The sequence below is a fragment of the Poeciliopsis prolifica genome, unplaced genomic scaffold (assembly GCF_027474105.1).
Source record: "Poeciliopsis prolifica strain line A6 unplaced genomic scaffold, Auburn_PproV2 SCAFFOLD059, whole genome shotgun sequence".
Taxonomy (NCBI): domain Eukaryota; kingdom Metazoa; phylum Chordata; class Actinopteri; order Cyprinodontiformes; family Poeciliidae; genus Poeciliopsis; species Poeciliopsis prolifica.
Genome location: NW_026562434.1, coordinates 1,595,299 through 1,612,324, shown reverse-complemented (window position 1 = coordinate 1,612,324; position 17,026 = coordinate 1,595,299). Strand labels below are relative to the sequence as shown.

The 17,026-nt window shown below is 38.2% G+C and overlaps 1 pseudogene; it reads right to left on the bottom strand.

Moving 5' to 3' along the window:
- Positions 1 to 4,761: 4,761 nt before the first annotated feature.
- LOC129379558 (nuclear factor 7, brain-like) lies at positions 4,762 to 13,606 on the bottom strand (annotated as a pseudogene).
- Positions 13,607 to 17,026: the final 3,420 nt, after the last annotated feature.

Below are 17,026 nucleotides of genomic sequence, written 5' to 3'. Positions count from 1 at the left end.
AATCTTTATTCTCTTACTTTATTAAAAGTGTTTCCCTTGTCTTTCCTCCTGCAGCAGTCTGGGTTCCAGTGTCCTGTTCCCCAGCTCGCTGTTCTCCTTGTTCAGTGTCTGTCAGTCGGTAATGAAGGTGATATTGAGTGTTTTCTCAATCAGTTTTTTCTCTCTGATCTTTTTCCTGTTGCATTTGAATTCTTGAGTCTCTAAATATCAGAGACGATGTTTCACTGTATCACATCCTGTATGACACCAAGTGCTCCTAATCCACCTCATTTGCATTTGCTGCTCCTCTTTAAATCTGTGCTAGCTCAGAAGAGAGAGTGTGAACTTCCTCGTCCTCTCTCTGCTCTGCCTAAATGACACCTCTGTTTTAGCTCTTGCTGGATTTGGGATCACAGTTCAGATTTTAACTCAGGTTTTGTGTACCATCATAAAAACTGTTGGGACAAAAGAAAGCAAGAGATGTGTCCAAAGTGCAATATGGATTGTTATAAATTGTCCTTCTTCTGAAAAGCTGTTAAACTCTACACTCTTCTGGTTTTGCACATTTTACTCATTTAAATTAAAGTCTAAATATTTGCAAACTTTCTAAGTTTCTCAAATTACTCTACTCTCTTTAATACTTCCTTAAACCTAGGTGTGCTATATTCATTACAGTATTTTCTTCATGATATCAATTTGCCCTGACTGTACAGTTTTTTTTTTTTAGAGATTTTTTACCTTTGTGTGTGAGTCTGCATGTTTCCATCAGTCTGTTGCTGATGGTAAGTCTGAATTTTCCCACTGAGGAACAATAATCAAGTTTCCCTCCAGAGCTGAACTAATCTTCTCATACTGTAGCGCTCCAGTTTCATGATTAATATTTTATGGTCTATTGTATAAAATGCTTTTTTAGGTCAATAAATATGATCAGGTAAACTCTTCTATTAACTGAAGATCTGCCATCGCTCTGGCTCTTTGGGACACTAAACATATACTGACTTTCAGTGAGTCGCTGATGTCCATCAATAAATCTCTCCTGACAAACATGTTTTCCAAAACTTTGGAGAATTGTGTAAGTAAAGAAACAGGACTGTAATCAGTGAAATGGTATCTGTTTTCTACGGAAACAAAAAATCCCCCAAAACTTTCTTGATATCCTAAATTATAAACAGTGTCATAATGCTACAATATTGTGATTCATGGTGGGTTGAAGAGGTTTGAAAGTTAAAATCCCTCAAAATAATAAGGGTTGTAGAGTCCTAAGGGAAATCCCCTCGAACTATTTATTCTGGGTCTGACAAAATCCCCTATTGCCTAACAAAAATAAAGCTGTGATTGGCAAGTCATATTGAGTTTCATTATGGTTGAGAACCAGTGAATGCTCTTGGGTTCTAGAGACCCTGGGCGGTGTCAGTGGTGCAAAAGGTGGAAATGTACTGTATGCAACGCATAGGGGCGTTGTACTAGAGGGGGCTCAAAAGCGATGTGGGATCTTTTTAATTATTGACAGCATGTACTTAACATATGAACTTATGTACTTAACTGCTGTTTGTGTATAATGTGATGAATAACAGAGGAACAGCACTGATTTGCCTGGAAGTTTCAGTGACGTTTAATAGGGGCATTAAAAAAATTAGTTGGCAATATTCAGTGGCGCACAGTGGGTTGTGTGATGTCCCCTGACAGTGAATGTACCTTGATCATTGACTCCTAAAGTGTCAATGTTGGACAAAATGTGTGTGCGAATGTGCGTGTGCGCGTGTGTGTGTGTGTGTGTGTGTGTGTACTTTGATGAGTTACTCCTGAAGTGTCTATGTAAGACAGTAAGTGTGTGTGCGTGTGTGGTTGTCCCCTGACAGTGATTGTACCTTGATCATTGTGTCCCAAAGAGTCCATGTTGGACAGAATGGGTGTGTGTGTGTGTGTGTGTGTGTGTGTGTGTGTGTGTGTGTGTGTGTGTGTGTGTGTGTGTGTGTGTGTGTGTGTGTGTGTGTGTGTGTGCGTGTGTGTGTGTGGCCATCCCCTGATGGTGTAATTTGATTATTCAGTTCTGAGGTTTTAATGATGAACAGAATGTGTGTGAGTGTGTTTCTGTCCTCTAATCATTGGTGTAACTTTACCATTGTGTCCTGAAGTGTCCAAGTTGGACAGAATGGGTGTGTGGCTGTCCAATGATGGTGGGTGTAACTTGATCATTGTGTTCCAAAGTGTCCATGTTGGACAGAATGGGTGTGTGTCCATGTGTGTGTGTCCATGTGTGTGTGTCCATGTGTGTGGCCGTCCCCTGATGGTATGACTTGATCATTTACTCTTTTTGTTAGGAACACATTTAAAAATGTTCCTTAAAAACATGGATTGCTCTCACTTTTGTCTTTCATGTAGCAGTTGTTACAAGCAAGAAAGAGGTAAGTGATCACTAATATCATTAACTAATAATCCAGATTAAATTAGTAAATATATTATCTGTTAGTGTTGCGCTGTTCGAGGTCTTACAATTTGAGGGAAAAGGCTCAGATTGCATAAAATATTAAATATTAAAAATCTCAGGTAAAAAAGACCCAATCAATATATGCAACTAACAATTACATTGTTTCCATATATGTTTAGTGTTAAGCTCTCAAAATGTCTTTTACCACTTTAGTCATGTTTTCAAATATTTTGTATCTGAGAATGCTGTCCACATATAGAGCTACTCTGCCATCCATCTTCACATCTGTTAATATAACTAATTTCACAACCGTCTAGTTAAAGTCAGTCTTGATATTAATCCAGGTTTCAGAAATTGTGACACCTAAAGCCAGAATAAACTGGCTTGAACAGACATTGATGCTTTTTAAATTAAAATATAAGCCTCCGTTGTTGAAATGTATGATGCGAAATGTATTATCTTCTTTAGCAGTCAAATTGTATTTCTGAGTGGAAAAGTAGCAACAGTTGTTAGCATTATTAGATATAAAGTTATTTTCTGGATCCAAATCCTTTTCCAGGACTGTACTTTAATATTTAGTGTAATCAGATGTTTTTGATAGAGGTGTTCATCTTGTATCCATAAATAAAGGTAAAATTTTGTCAAATTGTGACATGATTGAAAGATGATGTGACAGGATGATTACATGAATTTGTTCTGTATCCTTGATTTTGTAAATGATTTCCTGAAAAGTAATGGTGTTTATCTTTGGTCCAACTACAGCAGATTCTCTAACACAGGATAATATAAAGAACCAGATCACTAAACCAACAAAGATTGTAGAAGGACAAGAAGGACACAATGGAATCCTGTCTGCTTTACTGACCACAGAGAAGACAGTCATTTAAAATATAATTTTAATGAGACCATTAATGTTTCTGTCCCTAAAACTACTGATACCTGAAGAACTTTCACCACTAATGAGTTTAATTTTCTGTCTTTATCTAAGACTTTGGCTTTGGAGTAAAAACTTGTTTGTGACTGAAGCTGCTGCCAAAACCTCATTATTCTGGAACTTATTCTGAAAATGGTTTATTTTTTTAATAATTACCTTTCTAATGAGATAGCAGATAAAATAAGGTGTTAATTATCTCAAATTTTCTGCCTTCTTTAATGTCTGATTTACCCAATATTTCTTATTTGTCTTTAGAGGGAATGTGGTTTCTGCTTCAAACTGGATGATTTTTGTGTTCCTTTATTTTGTTTACCAGTCAAGCAGAGCAGTGTAGATGGTTGGATGCATATTGTGATTATGTTAAAGTTGTTTTACAAGATTTTGTGGTGTTGAAAAACAAAGTACACTCTTATCAGGTACAAAATAAATTTATTAGGCTTCCCATTATGCTTTCAATCATCTTCTAGTAATTTATTTTACATCAAGTTGTTGTACATAACATTACAACATTAAAGCATTAAAGTGGAAAACACCGAAAGATATGAAAAAATCCCCAAATGATCAGATTATCTCCAGTTTCCTGATTAAAAACAAAGCCATACTTGTATACATAAAATATATATAACATATATAATATAATTGTATATATAATATATTTGTGATTCTCTCATCTGCTGCAAATAAAGCTCAAGCTTTGTTAATGTTTTTACCGATGATATGTACAAAAGAATGTTTCTTTTGCATGTTTTAGTGTTGAGTGTTAGTAGATTAGTAGAGCGATTTGTATATATCATAATAATCATGAAGTCGAGTTTTACGCCATTTTTGTTCAGCTCTATGTCAGAATATTCCTGCAGATCTAAATGTTTGTGCATTTCTCCATGGAGACTTGATCCTACCAGGTACAACCTTCACTTTAATGGGGGCAAAGTAATCAATGATATCTGAGAGTTTAGACAGAAAGCTTCATACCAACTCATTTACATCATTACAACTTAGTGGTGAGGAGGAAGAATAGATTTGATTAAATGTTTCTGCTGTGTTATCTGTGAAAGAACATTTTGTGACCGTAACTGATTGGATAAGTGAGTCAAAGATCTGGACAAGAAGAAATCAAACATTCTGAAAAATGACTTTCAGTGTCTTGTTAGCATAAATGAAAAACTGAAAATAAAGGTGTTTATTAGTGGACTAATAACAAAAGCTGGTAACATAATCCCTGGAAAAGATGAATGGTTTTAGATTAGATTATATTTTATTGATCATCAAGTGGATAATCAGATCATCTCCAGTTTCCTGATTAAAAACTGAGTTTAAAAATGATATTAAAACCAAACCAAAAAATTATCAATCATAAAACAAATCAATCATTTGATCAATAATGTTTGATTTGAACTTTTTGTTCTTCATGCTGAGATCATCAGAGCTGCTGTTTAATCACTGAGATCTTCAGTGGTACGATCTTTAATGTATTAAAAGTGTCAAAAACTGGAAACACCTTGTGAGTGAAGGTGTATATGAAGGTGTGTATGTGTGTGTTAGTATCCAGATCAGAGAAGGACAGCTTTCCTCTGTCCCAGTCCAGATTCACTCTGATCCTCTGGAGATTCTTCTGGACTGAGAGACGAGTGGAAGGAGCTGGTGGAGAACATGCTGAGTATTCACCTTCATAGAACCATATAGCAAACCATCCAGACTTTATGATTCCTTTCCTCTGAACAGACTCTTCTAACACCGAGTCTCCAATGACTGCAGATGTGACAAACTGGCTGCTGAAGGTCTAGACAGAAGTGTCTGAGTTTCTCAGAGTGCAGACTGCAGAGATCCTCTGAAGCTCTCTTCTCTCTCTGCTGTAAGAAAGTCTCACAGAGATTCTTCAGAGCCAGATTTAAAGGTGGATTATGTCTTGAAGATCTCCTCCTACAAACTGGACACTCTCTTACTGGTTTTCCTCTCCACCAATTCTTCAGACACTCCTTACAGAAGCTGTGGCTGCATGACAGAATAACTGGATCCTTAAAGACGTCCTGACAGACCGGACAGAAGAGATCATCGTCTACATTGGAAGCCATTGTGTCTCCGAGTGAAGCTGAAACCACAGCAGACAGAACGATAACCAGGAAGTCTCTTTTCCCTCCTGCAGAAACTTTCTGAACTTACATTCACTTTGATTTCTTTGTTTTTCCTCCAGCAGCAGTCTGTGTTCCAGTGTCTGGTTTCTCAGTTTTCTCTCTGTCGCCTTCAGTTGGTCCTGAAGCGGTAGTTTTGTGGAAGGCAGGATCACCTGCCGTCCACAGGTGATCCTGAGTGAGTTCTTTATGAGTTTTGTTCTTTCTGAACTATGCCCTGTTTTTCCTGTATTTCAAGGTTTAAATTCCAAACTTGAGATAAAGACGTGGCGCCATTTGGAGGATTCCATGTAAATCTGATGGAGGAAAAACACTGCAGTCCTGCAGATGAAGGCAGTGTTGGATGTTAAGGGAAACTTTGCCCATTTTCAAATAATCAGTTTCAGAATAAATAATGCTTTGATGCAAAGTTGATAAATTCTTGACATTTTTAAAATGTGGCTAAAAACTGAGACAGTGGAATTGGAGAAAATACTATAAATGTAAACCAAAATAATAGTAAGAAATTCAAAAAATTAATATAACAGCCATGGAAGTATAATAGAAACCCACTATTGATATTCCTCCATTGCTGACGGAGGAGTCTCAACAAAACTTTCATGTTGTTTCAAATACTTAGAAACAGGTTTTATTGCACCTCCTCCATGAACTGATTTGTTCTTGGATAGCTCAGAGTCACTAAAGGTCATCATGATGAAGAGCTGAGTATCACCTGCATAGCTACGCCAGCTAATCTTATTTCTTATCATATCTTGAGCTAACAGGATCATGGAGGTATTAAGTAAGAGGAGATCCAAGACGGAGCCCTGAGGGACCCCACAGCCGTTTGATAATGTTGCTAAATGCAGCGGTGCACGAGGTCTCAGGTTATCCGACACATGAAGCTGAACGCTAAGTGATAAAGAGATCAGCTGACTTTATGTATCTGCCCAAGGTGGGAGTCATCATGGCAGCCACAGACTCCAAACCTGATTCATCACTTTCTGCTCCCACAGCCTCGTTCTCCATCAGGTGTCACAAGTTAATCTGACTTCTGGCTCATCCTGCCTTAGCATTCATCCCTGTTTACCTCAAATCATTCACCTTTCTCCATATTAGTGTTTTTGTAATGCAACGCTTTGTAACAAAGTCATGATTCTGAAGATTGAATCCAGATTTCCACTGAATCTGAAGCAATGTCCTGATCGTCTGAACATTTTTGGATCCCCATGAGAAATGTTGAAATTAACATACAGTGGGGAAAAAAGTATTTAGTCAGACACCAATTATGCAAATTCACCCACTTGCAAAGATGAGAGAGGTCTGTAATTTACATCATAGGTAGATCTCAACAATAAGAAACAATATGAGAAAACATATCTAAAAAATCATATTGATTTATTTAAAGTATTTACTTGCAAATGGTGTAAAATAAGTATTTAGTTAGTAGCATAAGTTCACCTCAATACTTTGTTACATATCCTTTGTTGGCAATGACAGAGGTCAGAGGTCAAATGTTTTCAGTACATATTCCATAAGTCTCGGCACAAACTGTAGCTGGTATTTTAGCCCATTCCTCCATGCAGATCTCCTCTAGACCAGAGATGGTTTGAGACTTTCAACTCCCTGCAAATGTTTTCTCTGGGGTTGAGGTGTGCTACTGAGTAGGCCACACCAGGACCTGAAACTGGTTCTTACAAAGCCACACCAGGACCTGAAACTGGTTCTTACAAAGCCACACCAGGACCTGAAACTGGTTCTTACAAAGCCACACCAGGACCTTAAACTGGTTCTTACAAAGCCACACCAGGACCTGAAACTGGCTCTTACAAAGCCACACCAGGACCTTAAACTGGTTCTTTCAAAGCCACACCAGGACCTGAAACTGGTTCTTACAAAGCCACACCAGGACCTGAAACTGGTTTTTCAAAGCCACACCAGGACCTGAAACTGGTTCTTACAAAGCCACAGGACCTGAAACTGGTTCTTAATAAGCCACACCAGGACCTGAAACTGGTTCTTACAGAGCCACACCAGGACCTGAAACTGGTTCTTACAAAGCCACACCAGGACCTGAAACTGGTTCTTACAAAGCCACACCAGGACCTTAAACTGGTTCTTACAAAGCCACACCAGGACCTGAAACTGGTTCTTACAGAGCCACTCAGGACCTTAAACTGGTTCTTACAAAGCCACTCCAGGACCTGAAACTGGTTCTTACAGAGCCACACAGGACCTTAAACTGGTTCTTTCAAAGCCACACCAGGACCTTAAACTGGTTCTTACAAAGCCACACCAGGACCTGAAACTGGTTCTTACAAAGCCACACCAGGACCTTAAACTGGTTCTTACAAAGCCACACCAGGACCTGAAACTGGTTCTTACAAAGCCACTCAGGACCTGAAACTGGTTCTTACAGAGCCACACCAGGACCTTAAACTGGTTCTTACAAAGCCACACCAGGACCTGAAACTGGTTCTTACAAAGCCACACCAGGACCTTAAACTGGTTCTTAATAAGCCACACCAGGACCTGAAACTGGTTCTTAATAAGCCACACCAGGACCTTAAACTGGTCCTTACAAAGCCACTCCAGGACCTGAAACTGGTTCTTACAAAGCCACTCCAGGACCTTAAACTGGTTCTTACAAAGCCACACCAGGACCTGAAACTGGTTCTTACAGAGCCACACCAGGACCTGAAACTGGTTCTTACAAAGCCACACCAGGACCTGAAACTGGTTCTTAATAAGCCACACCAGGACCTTAAACTGGTCCTTACAAAGCCACTCCAGGACCTTAAACTGGTTCTTACAGAGCACACCAGGACCTGAAACTGGTTCTTAATAAGCCACACCAGGACCATAAATCTTGGGGTGAGTGTGATGCTGTCCCCTGCAGTGGGTTATACCGTTATCATTATGTTCCAACGTGTCCATATTGGACAGAATGTGTGTGTGTATGCGTGTGTGTGTGTGTGTGTGTGTGTGTGTGTGTGTGTGTGTGGTGTGTGTGTGTGTGTGTGTGTGTGTGTGTGTGTGTGTGTGTGCCGTCCCCGGAAGGTGTAACTTGACCATTGTGTCCTGAAGTATCGTTATTGGACAGAATGTGTGTGAGTGTGGCCGTTCCCTGACTTGAATATTTACTGTTTTTATTAGGACAGTTATTGTCCTATGATGATTTAAAAATATTTAGAACAGTATTATATTCATTATCCACATCATCCATGAACCCAGAATTTCCTGAAGTTTCTTCTTGTGTTGTTGAGCAGCTTCATTGATCATTGGTGTGTTTTTTCTGAATCTCTGCAGACGAGACACAGAGTTTGAGTTTCTCAGACTGCAGAGATCCTCTGAAGCTCTCTGCTCTCTCTGCTGTAAGAAAGTCTCACACAGATTCTTCAGAGCCAGATTAAAAGGTGGATTATGTCTTGAAGATCTCCTCCTACAAATTGGACATTCTCTTACTGGTTTCTCTTTCCACCAGTTCTTCAGACTCTCTTTACAGAAGCTGTGGCTGCATGACAGAAGAACCGGATCCTTAAAGACGTCCTGACAGACAGGACAGCAGAGATTCTCCCGCAAATTGGAAGCCATTTTGTCTCTGAGTGAAGCTGAAAACACAGCAGACTGAATGTTAAACCAGGAAGTCAGTTTCCCTTGTGCAGAAACTGTATTCTCTTACTTTCACTTTGATTTCCTTTTTTTTTTTTATCCAGCAGCAGTCTGTGTTTCAGTGTCTTGTTCTTCAATTTTCTCTCTGGTCGCCTTTAATCTTTCCTGAGTCAGTCGTTTGGTGAAAGGCTTGTGAGAAAGACATTCGTGATTGCTTTCTTCGAGTTTTTCTCTGTGAACTATTTTCTGTTTTTCTGTATATCAAGGTGTCCTGTTTGAATTCCAGTCTTGAGGCAAAGATGTGGCGCCCTCTTATGGATTTTCTGTTAATCTGTTTTAGAAAAAACTGCAGTCCTGGAGATAAAGACAGTGTTGGATTTTGAGGAAAACTTTGCCCTTCTGCAAATAATCAGGTTCAGAATAAAAAATGCTTTGATGCAAATTTGATTATTTTTCTGACCTTTGTATAATGTGGTTAAAAACGGAGATAGAAAAATTACAAAAAATATTGTAAATGTAAACCAAAATAATGTTAAGAAATTCAACAAATTTAAATAAAAGCCATGAAAGTATAATAGAAACTAAGTATTGATACTCCTCCATTGTTAATGGAGGAGTATCAATACTTTCATGTTGTTTCAAATACTTAGCAAAATGTTTCATTGCACCTCCATGGATTGATGTGTTCTTGGAATGTTTCAGGGTCTACTGTCTGTCTTCACATCTCTGTTAATGTAACTAATTTCATAACCATCTAGTTCAAGTCAGCCTTAATATTAATCCAGGTTTCACACATAGTTATGATACTTAAAGCCTGAATGAACTGGATTAAACAGTCTTTGATGCTGGTCAAATTCACATATCAGCTTTTGCTGTTGAAATGTATGATGGAAAATGTATTATCTGCTTTCACAGTCAAATTGTATTGCTGAGTAGAATAGTAGCAACAATGGTCAACATTATTATAGATAAAGTTCTTTTCGGGATCCAAATCTTTTTCTATTTCTAGACTTTAATATTCAATGTTATCAAATGTTTTTGATAGAGGTGTTCATGTTTTATCCATAACTAAAGATAAAGTTTTGGCAAATTATGACATGATTGAAATACATCATGTGACAGGATGATTGTCTCTTAATGAATCTGCCTTATTTTTGTCCTTTAGCTCCATCTAGTGGAGGATAAAATACATAGATCTGTTCTGCATCCCTGACTTTGCAATTATTTTACTCCCAGTTTATCGTATATTTTAAAGTGCTTCTAATTATCAGTTTCCAGTTTTCTTTCTTTAGTTCTAGAAATTACCATACCATACCATACCAACTTTATTTATAAAGCACTTTAAAACAACCACAGCTGAAACAAAGTGCTGTACATAAAATAGATAAAAACAAATACAGTTTAAAACAACAAACATACAATATAAAACTAGATGTCGCTGGAGTTGAAAGCCAAGTAAAATAAATAGGTTTTAAGACGAGCTTTAAAATTGTTAAATCATTTCATGCTTTAAAGCCATGAAATGCTTTTATTCATAAAAATCATTTCAAAGAACTACAAAGAACATTAAAATCTCATTGAAAATTGTTTCATTTTAGTGATTCCATTGATCAATTTAATAATGGCTTCCAGAAAATAGAAGCAGTTTCAGGATTTCCTTTTTGTATTCGGTAAATAATAACTTTCCTGCTAATGCTAGCTAGCCTGTTTGCTTTGGTTGTATGTACCCAGAAAGCCTTGCGCTGTGGTCCACCTCATGCTTTTGGAGCAGCTGCTGGTCTAGTCCACCTCCAAGCACCAAACAATTCTGATCAAATCAAATCAAATTTTATTTTATAGCATCTTTCAGCAGCAAGGCATTTCAAAGTGCACAATCAATAATCAAAACTACATTAAGTCCCATAACAATGCAATAAAACATTTTTAATATTTCATCTACACAACTCAGCCAATGGACATTGACCTAGAGGGCCCTTCAAAAACTCACTTAAACGTGATGTTCAACCTACAAAACTCAGAGAAATTTAACCATCTAAATCCTTGATGAAAGAAAATTATCTTTCCTGATGACAGAAAATACAAAGTTCTTTGATATAATAGAAGAATCAGAACATTATATTTCTGTCTCAAAAACACACCAGGTCCCTTCATCTAAGAGTTTAATTCAAATAAAAGTTTGACTTCAGAGTAAAAACTTGTTTGTAACTGAAGCTGTTGCCAAAACCTCATTATTCTGGTGGCTCTAATTGGTTTCTTTGTTTTATAATTACTTTTCTAATGGAAAATTGGATACAATAAGATGGTAAGTCGCTCAAATGTTCTGCCTTTCTTAATGTTTCATTTTGTTAACATTTAGCTTTCTGTTTCTGAACGTGGTTTCTGGTGCATTTCTGGTCCTAATCCTGAGATCCTTCCTTTGTGTTTAGTTTTTTGTGGAGCAGCAGGTCTTTGTTCCCCACAGGATCCATTTAGACGCCTTGTTTTGATTTCTTCACATCACTTCATCTTTAAAAGCTTGAGGGCGGCGTTCCTACAGTCTGACCAATAAAATCAAGTCTTCTGTTATCAGGAGGATGAGAGAAAACATTAATGCATCATTTATTGATGCATGTTTAATCTGAAGCCATCAATGAAAAGAAACTTTGATACGTTATCTGATTTTATAGGTTTTATTTTTGCTGTTTCAAGTAAACAAGAGACATTCATGAACATTTGATCCCATAAACCAGCTGATATATTTGTTTACATGAAATTCTTTCAAAATTAACAAGAAAAAAAAGAAAAATCTTCAGGTTTGGAAACAACTAATAATCTACAACATTTGTGTAAACAGTAATTCTTTAACTAGAAGGAAATATATTGATACGTTGATACAAGTGATAGTTTTCATTTATAATCCATCACAAGTAAAATTGAAAGAGCAAGTTTTCAACAAAAACCTAGTAATTTATTTACATCGAGTGATAAATAATAAACCTTCAAAATATTTCAGTGGAAACAGAAATATGTAAAAAATCCTCCAGATGATCAGATCATCTTTCATTTCCTGATTAAAAACAGAGTTTAAAAATGACATAAGAAATTCACCAAACCAGAAAACCATATAATCAATCATAAAGCCAATCAATCATCTGATCAATAGTTTTGACTTGCATCATCAGAGCTGCTGCTTGTTCACTGAGATCTTTATGGGTTCAATCTTTAAGGTGTTATTAGTGGTGAAGAGTGGAAACATCTTATCAGTGAAGGTGTATATGAAGGTGAGTATGTGTGTGTTAGTGTCCAGATCAGAGAAGGACAGCTTTCCTCTGTCCCAGTCCAGATTCACTCTGATCCTCTGGAGATTCTTCTGGACTGAGAGACGAGTGGAAGGAGCTGGTGGAGACTCTGCATAGTATGTACCTTTATAGAACCATAAAAACATCCATCCAGACTCTATTCTTCCCTTCCTCTCAACAGACTCTTCTATCACACCAAGGCTCCAGGCTTCAGTGTCTCCAACATCAACATCCCAGCTGTGGTTCCCTGAGTTAAAACCCTCAGAACTCAGAACAGTGAGAAACAAATCATCAAATCTCTCTGGATTATCAGGAAGCTGCTGTTTCTCTCCTACAGTCAAACTGGTCAGATCTTCAGACAGATGGAGGTATGGATGAGCCGTGTTTGGGTCCAGAACCAGAGGAGTGTAGGTCACCATGGTCTGCATGTTGCTCCAGATGTTGAAGGCCAGGTTGCCCAGATGTTTGGCCTGGTCTATCAGAGCTCCTGAGGGCAGCTGTGGATCCTCCAGCAGGGGGCAGCACTGGACTCTTTCCACTGCAGCCTTGTAGTTGTGCAGGAATGAGACGTCTTCAGCTCTCAGCTCCTCCTCTGTGGCTCTGACTGTTTCTGAAAGAGCTGCTATCTCTCTGCTCAGAGCCTCCATCTTCTCCTTCATCATCCCTCTCTTCTGCTCCTCTTCCTCCCTCAGTGCAGCCAGCCTGACCTCCTCTTCCTCTGCTAGAAACTGATGAAGCTGCTTAAACTGCTCCCTAATCTGCCTCTCTGTGTGTCGGGCCTGGACCTTCAGGTGTTCTGCTGTCTGATCAAACTCCTCCTGAACTTTCTTCCTGAGCTCCAGCTTCTTCTTTAAAGGCTCCAGAGTTTTATGAAGCTTCTTCTTGTGTTGCTGAGCAGCTTCATCAACGGGTCTGAATCTGTGACTGGTGTAGTTTTCTGAGTCTCTGTAGACGACACAGACTGGCTGCTGATGGTCCAGACAGAAGAGTTTTACGTTTCTCAGAGTGCAGACTGCAGAGATCCTCTGAAGCTCTCTTCTCTCTCCGCTGTAAAAGTCTCACACAGATTCTTCAGAGCCAGATTACGTGGTGGATTTTTGATGAATGATCTCCTTTTACAAAGTGGACACTCTCTTCCTGGTTTCTCTCTCCAGGATTTCTGCAGACACTCCTTACAGAAGCTGTGGCTGCATGACAGAAGAACCGGATCCTTAAATATGTCCAGACAGACCGGACAGCAGAGATCATCGTCTGGTCTGGAAGCCATTTCGTCTCTGCTCTCTATCAGTGAGGCCTTCGGAGAAAGGAATAAGAGTTAATCAACAATACAGAAATATTCCTAATTATATAATGAGATTAACTAAAATGAGAGCATAAAAGAAAGACACATAATAAAGCAATGAGAATAACAAATATTTGATTAATAATATCACAATTTCTCCAACACCGGTAGTTTGGTGGAAGGTAGGTGACACATATGATCCTGAATGTTTTCTTTGAGTTTTTTTCTCTCTGAACTATTTCCTGTTTTTCTGTATTTCTAGGATCCTATGGAAGATTTTCTGTTAATCTGCAGTTTTATTATTTATTTTCTAATGAGAATCAGATACAATAAGGTGTTAATTATCTCACATTTTCTGCCTTCTCTAATGTCTTATTTAAACAATTGTTCTTTTTTTGTTTAGAGGGAATGTGGTTTCTGTTTCAAACTGAATGATCTTATAAAAATATTTTTCAGTCTAAATCCTGCTGTTTAAAACCTATCAGCTCATGTAAATGCCCTTTAAAAGGGAGATATTTAAATAAAAGAGCCGAACACGGTGCTTTTGCTCCAGCGATTATTATTATCTTAGTTTAGCTTCCAACATACAACATGGCGTCAGCGTTGAGATAGCAGTATCTTAGCACGGTGCTAACAACGGAACTAACAACGGAATTTTTTAACATTAGAAACATCGAAAATAACTTAGAGCTTTCCGAAAGTAAATAAACTTATTTACAATCTGCAGGTGTGTATTTATGTATGTACTCTTACCTGTAAAAGGGGGATATTTTGATAAAAGAACCGGGACACGGTGTTTCTGCTCCAGCGATTATTATTATCTCAGTTTAGCTTCCAACATACAACATGGCGTCAGCGTTGAGATAGCAGTATCTTAGCACGGTGCTAACAACGGAACTAACAACGGAACTAACAACGGAATTTCTTAACATAAGAAACATCGAAAATAACTTACAGCTTTCCGAAAGTAAATAAACTTATTTACAATCTGCAGGTGTGTATTTATGTATGTACTCTTACCTGTAAAAGGGGGATGTTTTGATAAAAGAACCCGGAGACGGTCCTTCTGCTCCAGCGATGATTTTTATCTGAGGAGGAATTTCCGGTGCTCTTCACTATAACTAGCGGAAGCGGGAGACTCCCCCTGCTGGTGAATCTGGCCACTGCTTCAGCCAAATCAGACTCAATTCACAGCAGGATAAAACAAAATGCATATACACAAACAAGACAATACATCTTCAACATAATATTAAACACTTCATTTCATACCAATCATTTCATTTCTAAAAATACTCTTATAAATATCAATCCAATTAATAAATTCTAAAAGTCACAGTGCTTTTCTCCCCCTCTATATTTGGTCTCTCCCAGAATCCTTATAAGGAAAGAACTGAGATAAGCCAATCTAAGTAAACAATTAAAACATTTAAACTGTCTTCCTACACGTAATGAAGACCTTCATTACAGGCGTTATGGCAACAGATCCAATATCTGTGTCATTCCTTAGACACGGAGAGTAAAGGACGCGTGAAACTATAAATTTTAACGAAAAATATTTATCTATAAAAATTACATAAATACAAAAATTAGAGCTACCGTTTACAATTTCCTTTTCTTTCTTTTCTAACAATACACAGTTTACACGGTCAAAAACTGTATTGCACCGTGTCTAAATAATCCGTTAAGTGTCAAACCGTTAATAGAATTGTTCCTTGACAACATATTCCCAACAGGAAGTAAGCCTTTCAAAATAAAACTAAACTTCACAATAAAAATTGTATGAACAAATAATCTTATCTAAGTGTAATAAAATAAAAAAGAAACCATCAAACAAATTACTTACATATTTTCTATTTATGGCTCTAACATTCCGGCCCCTAATTGTATAGGCAGGATGCATAACAATTAAACTTGAAAAAGAGCCATACTAACCTACCAAAAATCTAATATTTTAGCTGTGACAAACAAGCAGTCTTTCCTTGAATCATTCTGCTTCTTGTAACAAACAGAGTTTACTAATAGGTCTATCTAATAAACTAGTCTTGGTGCGAACTTGAACCCGTCGCACAATTCCTCTAGAGTCCGGGAAGGTCTTTTGGATTCTTCCAGTCAACCAAGCGTTTCTTGGAGCTGAACTGTCAACAATGAGTACAAGGTCTCCAGGGATAAAATTCCTCATCTGAATCCGCCATCTCTGCCGCTCTTGTAGCAATGGAAGATATTCCTTTGTCCATCTCGACCAAAACAAGTCAGCCATGTATTGTGTCTGTCGCCATCGTCGACGTAAATATGTATCATTGCTGTCAAATAAGCCTGGAGGAAGGACTGGCTGTTTCTTTAACAACAGAAGATGATTAGGGGTCAAAACCTCCAGGTCATTTGGATCATCTGATGCAGCAGTCAAAGGACGATCGTTTATGATCGCTTCCACTTCACATAATAGTGTGTGAAGACCATCATCATCTAATGTTTGTTCCCCCAAAACAGAGTTCAACACCTTTCTGACAGTACGAATCTGTCTTTCCCATATTCCACCTTGATGGGAGGCAGTTGGTGTGTTAAAGGTCCAAGCGATACCTTTTGTCATTAGCTCTTCTCTTATTTTAGAATGATCAAGCTCAGCTATGGCTTCTCTAAAGCTCCTTTTTAGCACCAATAAAATTGTGCCATTATCTGAGTGCAGAGTAGAAGCTTGACCTCTTCTACATATGAACCTTCTGATGGCATTTATGCATGATGAGGCATCCAAAGAGTGAGCAACCTCTATGTGGACAGCCCTCAGTGCAAAGCATGTAAATAGTACGCCATAGCGCTTCACTATGCTCCGTCCCCTTTTCACACCAAAGGGTCCAAAATAGTCAACTCCCACATGTGTGAACGGAGGTTTGTCTGGGAGTACACGCTCTTCCAATAAGTCTGCCATTTTCTGGACTGCAGGCTTTGCATGTATTTTCCTGCATGTGATGCATTTTGATATTATTGTGCGGGCAGCTCTGTTCAGTCCTGGTATCCAGTATTGCTGTCTGACCTTTGCAATCAGCTGGTTCCTTCCACAGTGACCATTCTGTCGATGAACCTGTTGCAGAATCAGCCTAGCAATGTGATGTTCTTTGTGCAACACAATTGGGCATCTTGCTTCCTCTGGCATGGCTGATTTGTTCAGTCGACCTCCAACTTTGATGATGCCATCATGCAGAAAAGGATCTAATTTAGAAAGTCGATTTGACCTCTTTAGATGGGAATCCTTACCCAAAAGTGAAGACAACTCTTCTGGATACATCTCTCTTTGACTGTGACATATTAACACCATTTTTGCATCTTCCAGGTCCTGAACAGACAAAGGTTTTCCTTTCACTGACTTTCTCAATCTTATCAATTTTTCATGCACTTTCTGGGACTGCTTCA